This window comes from Oncorhynchus gorbuscha, unplaced genomic scaffold (genome assembly GCF_021184085.1).
Source record: "Oncorhynchus gorbuscha isolate QuinsamMale2020 ecotype Even-year unplaced genomic scaffold, OgorEven_v1.0 Un_scaffold_5694, whole genome shotgun sequence".
Taxonomy (NCBI): Eukaryota; Metazoa; Chordata; class Actinopteri; order Salmoniformes; family Salmonidae; genus Oncorhynchus; species Oncorhynchus gorbuscha.
In genome coordinates, this window is record NW_025749441.1 from 14,441 (window position 1) to 24,809 (window position 10,369).

The following is a 10,369-nucleotide window of genomic DNA, read 5'->3' on the forward strand; positions in this document are numbered from 1 at the left end:
TGTATATCTGGGTACCAGGAAAAGAAGGCCTTGCGAACAGGAATAATCTCTCATTCCTTGATCTGATTGTGATGTGTTAGCTCAGCAAAATATATGTTTAGGATGTGTAGATCACCCTCATTTTCTTCCTTGAAGTAATATATGCCATTTAGCAGACGCTTTTATCCAAAGCGACTTACAGTCATGTGTGAAACTGAAACGTCCCCTATAAACCCATTATTTACGTATGGGTGGACCCGGGGATCGAACCCACTACCCTGGCGTTACAAGCGCCATGCTCTACCAACTGAGCTACAGAAGGACCACACAATCACCGTCTTGGGTTCACTCTCTTTAATCAAACAATACAAAAAACCGCGAACAAGACCTATGAATAGAAAACTAATATTTATAGCTAAAGTTAAAGTCGATAAAATTCTCTAATGTTTTAAAAAGGAAATAGCTGTTATATCAGCATCATTCTGTGTTCTGTGTGCTGGGAGCATGGATCAGTGGCTCGGTGATATCAAAGGCCTCAATTAACTCCTAGAGAGAGAGAGAGAGAGAGAGAGAACAGAAGAAAACAACATCATCCAACTCCTTCAGAAGAAAACAGTTGATCATCTTGTGATATAACATCATCATCCAACTCCTTCAGAAGAAAACAGTTGATCATCTTGTGATATAACATCATCGAACTCCTTCAGAAGAAAACAGTTGATCATCCTGTGATATAACATCATCATCGAACTCCTTCAGAAGAAAACAGTTGATCATCTTGTGATATAACATCATCATCAACAACGACAACAAACAACTCTAGTTAATTTTCCCACCAACTTCAGACACCCTCTAGTGGTTGGAGGATTAAATGACCTCGAGCTCAACATTGAAATAGGTTGGTAAATAAAGGTGCCTTTTGCAACTCAAGATACCCTTCTAGCTAGCTGACCACCGATCATTGCAGTTTATATAAGTTAAATTAGGTTTTCAGATTTTTCAGAAAAGTTTATATATATATATATATATATACACACACATATTTTGTGGGACACGATGTATATTGTAAAATTCGACTACGCGACAGAGCCCACATCATTTAATATCCAACTTTTAACCTAAATTATTCATACTCAATTTATATGTTAGTTATTAAACTGTTATCTACTTTCTCAAAACATAAGATTAATCTGTAAAACAAAAATAATGAAACATTATTTGGTTACAACACTGAAGAATATTTCGGTGAAGAAACATTTTTAAGAGTCTACAGGATGGGGCAACGGGCATGGGGCAACGGGCATGGGGCAACGGGCATGGGGCAACGGGCATGGGGCAACGGGCATGGGGCAACGGGCATGGGGCAACGGGCATGGGGCAACGGGCATGGGGCAACGGGCATGGGGCAACGGGCATGGGGCAACGGGCTTTTTCTGAACAATAAAATTTAAAGATATATTCATTTAATTAACAAAATAGTAAGGTGGCCAATAATACCAATAATAGGGGATGTAATTTTTGGGGGGGCTAAACAGCAAAAAGCTGATCGTTGTTAGAAAGTCCACTGAAATGTGCTAACATGCTAATTGTTTTTACGACACCAATAATCCCAAAACATTGACGTCTTTGATCACAAGATAACACTGTTAATAATAATATATTAGTAACTGTTGAAGGTAATATATTTCTGAACCGCTGTCGAATATGCTGATAATACAGGGTGACACTGTTAATAATAATATATTAGTAACTGTTGAAGGTAATATATTTCTGATCCGCTGTTGAATACGCTGATAATACGGGGTGCTACTCTACTGTTATAGACTAAATTATATACGGATAGAATTACTAGAAACTATGCTAAAAATCAATGTGCGCCGCCCTGTCCCCGTGCGCCGCCCTGTCCCCGTGCGCCGCCCTGTCCCAGTGCGTGTGTGCCGCCCTGTCCCAGTGCGTGTGTGCCGCCCTGTCCCAGTGCGTGTGTGCCGCCCTGTCCCAGTGCGTGTGTGCCGCCCTGTCCCAGTGCGTGTGTGCCGCCCTGTCCCAGTGCGTGCGTGCGTCCCTGTCCCAGTGCGTGCGTCCCTGTCCCAGTGCGTGCGTCCCTGTCCCAGTGCGTGCGTCCCTGTCCCAGTGCGTGCGTCCCTGTCCCAGTGCGTGCGTCCCTGTCCCAGTGCGTGCGTCCCTGTCCCAGTGCGTGCGTCCCTGTCCCAGTGCGTGCGTCCCTGTCCCAGTGCGTGCGTCCTGTCCCAGTGCGTGCGTCCCTGTCCCAGTGCGTGCGTCCCTGTCCCAGTGCGTGCGTCCCTGTCCCAGTGCGTGCGTCCTGTCCCAGTGCGTGCGTCCCTGTCCCAGTGCGTGCGTCCCTGTCCCAGTGCGTGCGTCCCTGTCCCAGTGCGTGCGTCCCTGTCCCAGTGCGTGCGTCCTGTCCCAGTGCGTGCGTCCTGTCCCAGTGCGTGCGTCCCTGTCCCAGTGCGTGCGTCCCTGTCCCAGTGCGTGCGTCCCTGTCCCAGTGCGTGCGTCCCTGTCCCAGTGCGTGCGTCCCTGTCCCAGTGCGTGCGTCCCTGTCCCAGTGCGTGCGTCCCTGTCCCAGTGCGTGCGTCCCTGTCCCAGTGCGTGCGTCCCTGTCCCAGTGCGTGCGTCCCTGTCCCAGTGCGTGCGTCCCTGTCCCAGTGCGTGCGTCCCTGTCCCAGTGCGTGCGTCCTGTCCCAGTGCGTGCGTCCCTGTCCCCAGTGCGTGCGTCCCTGTCCCAGTGCGTGCGTCCCTGTCCCAGTGCGTGCGTCCCTGTCCCAGTGCGTGCGTCCCTGTCCCAGTGCGTGCGTCCCTGTCCCAGTGCGTGCGTCCCTGTCCCAGTGCGTGCGTCCCTGTCCCAGTGTGTGTGTCCCTGTCCCAGTGTGTGTTACCTTCCAGCTCTTGGGGCTGATAGAGATGACACACTGCTGCCTGTTAGACGCTCCTCCAGCCTCCACCTCCCCTTCCTCCACAGGGGCTGTCAGAGATGAAGACAAGGTAATGATGGCTTAACGATTACCCCAAAACAGCTTAACAAGAAAAGTCATTTTGTCACAATGGGGGATTCTCTCTTACCGATACAAGGAAGTTTGTGATTATCCAGGTACATTTTCGCCAAACCATCCTGAGAAACACAAACAACGTCGTCACCAACTATCCATGAGACACATCAATAAGAGAAGTGTTGGAGACAGCAGTGTCTTGAAGTGGATTCCTGCTGTCTAACAATAACATCTAGCTGACACTTCCTCCTATCCAGGGACTAGTCCATACACACTTCCTCCTATCCAGGGACTAGTCCATACACACTTCCTCCTATCCAGGGACTAGTCCATACACACTTCCTCCTATCCAGGGACTAGTCCATACACACTTCCTCCTATCCAGGGACTAGTCCATACACACTTCCTCCTATCCAGGGACTAGTCCATACACACTTCCTCCTATCCAGGGACTAGTCCATACACACTTCCTCCTATCCAGGGACTAGTCCATACACACTTCCTCCTATCCAGGGACTAGTCCATACACACTTCCTCCTATCCAGGGACTAGTCCATACACACTTCCTCCTATCCAGGGACTAGTCCATACACACTTCCTCCTATCCAGGGACTAGTCCAAACACACTTCTGAATAAACCCCTCCTCGCCCTGACCAGGATAAACCCCTCCTCGCCCTGACCAGGATAAACCCCTCCTCGCCCTGACCAGGATAAACCCCTCCTCGCCCTGACCAGAATAAACCCCTCCTCGCCCTGACCAGAATAAACCCCTCCTCGCCCCTGACCAGAATAAACCCTCCTCGCCCTGACCAGAATAAACCCCTCCTCGCCCTGACCAGAATAAACCCTCCCCTCCTCGCCTGACCAGAATAAACCCCTCCTCGCCCTGACCAGAATAAACCCCTCCTCGCCCTGACCAGAATAAACCCCTCCTCGCCCTGACCAGAATAAACCCCTCCTCGCCCTGACCAGAATAAACCCCTCCTCGCCTGACCAGAATAAACCCCTCCTCGCCTGACCAGAATAAACCCTCCTCGCCCTGACCAGAATAAACCCCTCCTCGCCCTGACCAGAATAAACCCCTCCTCGCCCTGACCAGAATAAACCCCTCCTCGCCCTGACCAGAATAAACCCCTCCTCGCCCTGACCAGAATAAACCCCTCCTCGCCCTGACCAGAATAAACCCCTCCTCGCCCTGACCAGAATAAACCCCTCCTCGCCCTGACCAGAATAAACCCTCCTCGCCTGACCAGAATAAACCCCTCCTCGCCCTGACCAGAATAAACCCCTCCTCGCCCTGACCAGAATAAACCCTCCTCGCCCTGACCAGAATAAACCCTCCTCGCCCTGACCAGAATAAACCCCTCCTCGCCTGACCAGAATAAACCCCTCCTCGCCCTGACCAGAATAAGCCCCCTCCTCGCCCTGACCAGAATAAACCCCTCCTCGCCCTGACCAGAATAAACCCCTCCTCGCCCTGACCAGAATAAACCCCTCCTCGCCCTGACCAGAATAAACCCCTCCTCGCCTGACCAGAATAAACCCCTCCTCGCCTGACCAGAATAAACCCCTCCTCGCCTGACCAGAATAAACCCCTCCTCGCCCTGACCAGAATAAACCCCTCCTCGCCTGACCAGAATAAACCCCTCCTCGCCCTGACCAGAATAAACCCTCCTCGCCCTGACCAGAATAAACCCCTCCTCGCCCTGACCAGAATAAACCCCTCCTCGCCCTGACCAGAATAAACCCCTCCTCGCCCTGACCAGAATAAACCCCTCCTCGCCCTGACCAGAATAAACCCCTCCCTCGCCCTGACCAGAATAAACCCCTCCTCGCCCCTGACCAGAATAAACCCCTCCTGACCGAATAAACCCCCTGACCAGAATAAACCCCTCCTCGCCCTGACCAGAATAAACCCCTCCTCGCCTGACCAGAATAAACCCCTCCTCGCCCTGACCAGAATAAACCCCTCCTCGCCCTGACCAGAATAAACCCCTCCTCGCCCTGACCAGAATAAACCCCTCCTCGCCTGACCAGAATAAACCCCTCCCTCGCCCTGACCAGAATAAACCCCTCCTCGCCCTGACCAGAATAAACCCCTCCCTCGCCCTGACCAGAATAAACCCCTCCTCGCCCTGACCAGAATAAACCCTCCTCGCCCTGACCAGAATAAACCCCTCCTCGCCCTGACCAGAATAAACCCCTCCTCGCCCTGACCAGAATAAACCCCTCCTCGCCCTGACCAGAATAAACCCCTCCTCGCCCTGACCAGAATAAACCCCTCCTCGCCCTGACCAGAATAAACCCCTCCTCGCCTGACCAGAATAAACCCCTCCTCGCCTGACCAGAATAAACCCCTCCTCGCCCTGACCAGAATAAACCCCTCCTCGCCTGACCAGAATAAACCCCTCCTCGCCCTGACCAGAATAAACCCCTCCTCGCCCTGACCAGAATAAACCCTCCTCGCCCTGACCAGAATAAACCCTCCTCGCCCTGACCAGAATAAACCCCTCCTCGCCCTGACCAGAATAAACCCCCTCCTCGCCCTGACCAGAATAAACCCCTCCTCGCCCTGACCAGAATAAACCCCTCCTCGCCCTGACCAGAATAAACCCCCTCCTCGCCCTGACCAGAATAAACCCCTCCTCGCCCTGACCAGAATGACCAAACCCCTCCTCGCCCTGACCAGAATAAACCCCTCCTCGCCCTGACCAGAATAAACCCCTCCTCGCCCTGACCAGAATAAACCCCTCCTCGCCTGACCAGAATAAACCCCTCCTCGCCCTGACCAGAATAAACCCCTCCTCGCCCTGACCAGAATAAACCCTCCTCGCCTGACCAGAATAAACCCTCCTCGCCCTGACCAGAATAAACCCCTCCTCGCCCTGACCAGAATAAACCCCTCCTCGCCCTGACCAGAATAAACCCCTCCTCGCCTGACCAGAATAACCCCTCCTCGCCCTGACCAGAATAAACCCCTCCTCGCCTGACCAGAATAAACCCCTCTCGCCCTGACCAGAATAAACCCTCCTCGCCCTGACCAGAATAAACCCCTCCTCGCCCTGACCAGAATAAACCCTCCTCGCCCTGACCAGAATAAACCCCTCCTCGCCCTGACCAGAATAAACCCCTCCTCGCCCTGACCAGAATAAACCCCTCCTCGCCCTGACCAGAATAAACCCCTCCTCGCCCTGACCAGAATAAGCCCCTCCTCGCCCTGACCAGAATAAACCCTCCTCGCCCTGACCAGAATAAACCCCTCCTCGCCCTGACCAGAATAAACCCTCCTCGCCCTGACCAGAATAAACCCCTCCTCGCCTGACCAGAATAAACCCTCCTCGCCTGACCAGAATAAACCCCTCCTCGCCTGACCAGAATAAACCCCTCCTCGCCCTGACCAGAATAAACCCCTCCTCGCCCTGACCAGAATAAACCCCTCCTCGCCCTGACCAGAATAAACCCTCCTCGCCCTGACCAGAATAAACCCTCCTCGCCCTGACCAGAATAAACCCCTCCTCGCCCTGACCAGAATAAACCCCTCCTCGCCCTGACCAGAATAAACCCCTCCTCGCCCTGACCAGAATAAACCCCTCCGCCCTGACCAGAATAAACCCCTCCTCGCCTGACCAGAATAAACCCTCCTCGCCTGACCAGAATAAACCCCTCCTCGCCCTGACCAGAATAAACCCCTCCTCGCCCTGACCAGAATAAGCCCCTCCTCGCCCTGACCAGAATAAACCCCTCCTCGCCCTGACCAGAATAAACCCCTCCTCGCCCTGACCAGAATAAACCCCTCTTCGCCCTGACCAGAATAAACCCCTCTTCGCCCTGACCAGAATAAACCCCTCTTCGCCCTGACCAGAATAAACCCCTCTTCGCCCTGACCAGAATAAACCCCTCTTCGCCCTGACCAGAATAAACCCCTCTTCGCCCTGACCAGAATAAACCCCTTCGCCCTGACCAGAATCGCCCCTTCGCCCTGACCAGAATAAACCCCTCTTCGCCCTGACCAGAATAAACCCTCTTCGCCTGACCAGAATAAACCCCTCTTCGCCCTGACCAGAATAAACCCCTCTTCGCCCTGACCAGAATAAACCCCTCTTCGCCCTGACCAGAATAAACCCCTCTTCGCCCTGACCAGAATAAACCCCTCTTCGCCCTGACCAGAATAAACCCCTCTTCGCCCTGACCAGAATAAACCCCTCTTCGCCCTGACCAGAATAAACCCCTCTTCGCCCTGACCTGAATGTAATGCCTGCAGGATAAACCACTCACCCTGACCAGGAAGGAGGTGTGGAAGATGTTCTCCACAGAGCGGGAGAAGGAGGTGGGGTCTATGACAAACTCATAGTAGGAGATGGGAGATGTGGCTGGAGAGAAAACAGGGAGAAAATGTACATCACAAATAGCTCTTTAACCAACTAACATCAAGTCATTTCTAACCTAATTCTAAAAATGTCAACAACAAGAGTTTTTTTATAAAACATTTTGTTACACCTTATAGGACGTTAATTCACTACTCTAGAATCTAGAAAGTAGTGAAATACGGGCCATTTTAAGAAGGTGCTAGTAAATTAATGCCTCAACCTTGTTATTTTCTTTAGCCTATACCATTATGAATGACATACAATTAAATCATTAGATTGTTCTCTACAATAGAATATGCTTGTACTTTAATATGCTTGTACTTTATAGTGCTGATGAAATAAGGATGTAGGGCTGATCCCATTTAGACGACTGATCGATTGTTCGGGTCGAAAGGGCTGTTGGGTCGACCAAGATTCATTTAGTCGAGCAGTGGCAAATATATTTCAAATGTATGGCACACGAGACGCCCATCTATTTCAAATGTATGGCACACGAGACGCCCATCTATTTCAAATGTATGGCACACGAGACGCCCATACATTTCGAATGTATGGCACACGAGACGCCCATCTATTTCAAATGTATGGCACACGAGACACCCATCTATTTCAAATGTATGGCACACGAGACACCCATCTATTTCAAATGTATGGCACACGAGACACCCATCTATTTCGAATGTATGGCACACGAGACACCCATACATTTCAAATGTATGGCACACGAGACACCCATACATTTCAAATGTATGGCACACGAGACACCCATACATTTCAAATGTATGGCACACGAGACACCCATACATTTCAAATGTATGGCACACGAGACGCCCATCTATTTCAAATGTATGGCACACGAGACGCCCATCTATTTCAAATGTATGGCACACGAGACGCCCATCTATTTCAAATGTATGGCACACGAGACGCCAATCTATTTCAAATGTATGGCACACGAGACGCCCATCTATTTCAAATGTATGGCACACGAGACGCCCATCTATTTCAAATGTATGGCACACGAGACACCCATCTATTTCGAATGTATGGCACACGAGACACCCATACATTTCAAATGTATGGCACACGAGACACCCATACATTTCAAATGTATGGCACACGAGACACCCATACATTTCAAATGTATGGCACACGAGACACCCATACATTTCAAATGTATGGCACACGAGACGCCCATCTATTTCAAATGTATGGCACACGAGACGCCCATCTATTTCAAATGTATGGCACACGAGACGCCCATCTATTTCAAATGTATGGCACACGAGACGCCCATCTATTTCAAATGTATGGCACACGAGACGCCCATACATTTCGAATGTATGGCACACGAGACGCCCATCTATTTCAAATGTATGGCACACGAGACGCCCATCTATTTCAAATGTATGGCACACGAGACGCCCATACATTTCGAATGTATGGCACACGAGACGCCCATCTATTTCAAATGTATGGCACACGAGACACCCATCTATTTCAAATGTATGGCACACGAGACACCCATCTATTTCAAATGTATGGCACACGAGACACCCATCTATTTCGAATGTATGGCACACGAGACACCCATACATTTCAAATGTATGGCACACGAGACACCCATACATTTCAAATGTATGGCACACGAGACACCCATACATTTCAAATGTATGGCACACGAGACGCCCATCTATTTCAAATGTATGGCACACGAGACGCCCATCTATTTCAAATGTATGGCACACGAGACGCCCATCTATTTCAAATGTATGGCACACGAGACGCCAATCTATTTCAAATGTATGGCACACGAGACACCCATACATTTCAAATGTATGGCACACGAGACGCCCATCTATTTCAAATGTATGGCACACGAGACGCCCATACATTTCAAATGTATGGCACACGAGACACCCATACATTTCAAATGTATGGCACACGAGACACCCATACATTTCAAATGTATGGCACACGAGACACCCATACATTTCAAATGTATGGCACACGAGACGCCCATCTATTTCAAATGTATGGCACACGAGACGCCCATCTATTTCAAATGTATGGCACACGAGACGCCCATCTATTTCAAATGTATGGCACACGAGACGCCAATCTATTTCAAATGTATGGCACGAGACACCCATACATTTCAAATGTATGGCACACAGACGCCCATCTATTTCAAATGTATGGCACACGAGACGCCCATACATTTTGAATGTATGGCACACGAGACACCCATCTATTTCAAATGTATGGCACACGAGACGCCCATCTATTTCAAATGTATGGCACACGAGACGCCCATCTATTTCAAATGTATGGCACACGAGACGCCCATCTATTTCAAATGTATGGCACACGAGACGCCCATCTATTTCAAATGTATGGCACACGAGACGCCCATCTATTTCAAATGTATGGCACACGAGACACCCATACATTTCAAATGTATGGCACGAGACGCCCAACTGATTCACGCCTGTCTCAGTGGACCGACCCAAGTTATTTCTACATAGTAAACAAATGGCAATAGAAGTTACTTTTTTTTAGGTCTGTATCATTTCGATAAGAGTTTTGATTAACCACATAAATACACATTTTGAGATATGAAGACTATTATAAATAATAAATTAAAATTATAAATAAATTATAAGATAAATTATAAATTAAATGAAACTGTTCACGAAAATGTGCATATATTACAATCTAACTGACGGGGGAGATCAGTCGAAAATGCTACGATAACTCTAGCACGCCAAGGTCGCCGACCTCCGTTGTAGCCTATTAGCGACTTTAGGACCTTCATGGCAGAATCTGTGTAAAAACACCAGCGGGAGGAGGGAACAGGTTCTCTTCTGGTTCAGCTACAGTATAGGCTACATTTAGTTTTGGATTTCTTTTTAGTTTAAATTAGAAACAGCTCATGTTACCACACACGAACCTGCAGCCATGCTAGCTAGCTTGTCAGTTGCTGTTGGAAGTTAGCGGCCGTTCCGCCCACC

The 10,369-nt window shown here is 49.7% G+C and overlaps 1 long non-coding RNA gene across 1 annotated transcript; it reads right to left on the minus strand.

Annotated features, from left to right (window-relative positions):
* Positions 1–318: 318 nt before the first annotated feature.
* On the minus strand, positions 319–7,367 carry LOC124029164. The gene is made up of 4 exons (XR_006837736.1): positions 7,264–7,367; positions 3,061–3,109; positions 2,877–2,962; positions 319–525 (listed from the first exon to the last, which is right to left on the minus strand). It is a non-coding gene; the product is annotated as an uncharacterized LOC124029164 (long non-coding RNA).
* Positions 7,368–10,369: the final 3,002 nt, after the last annotated feature.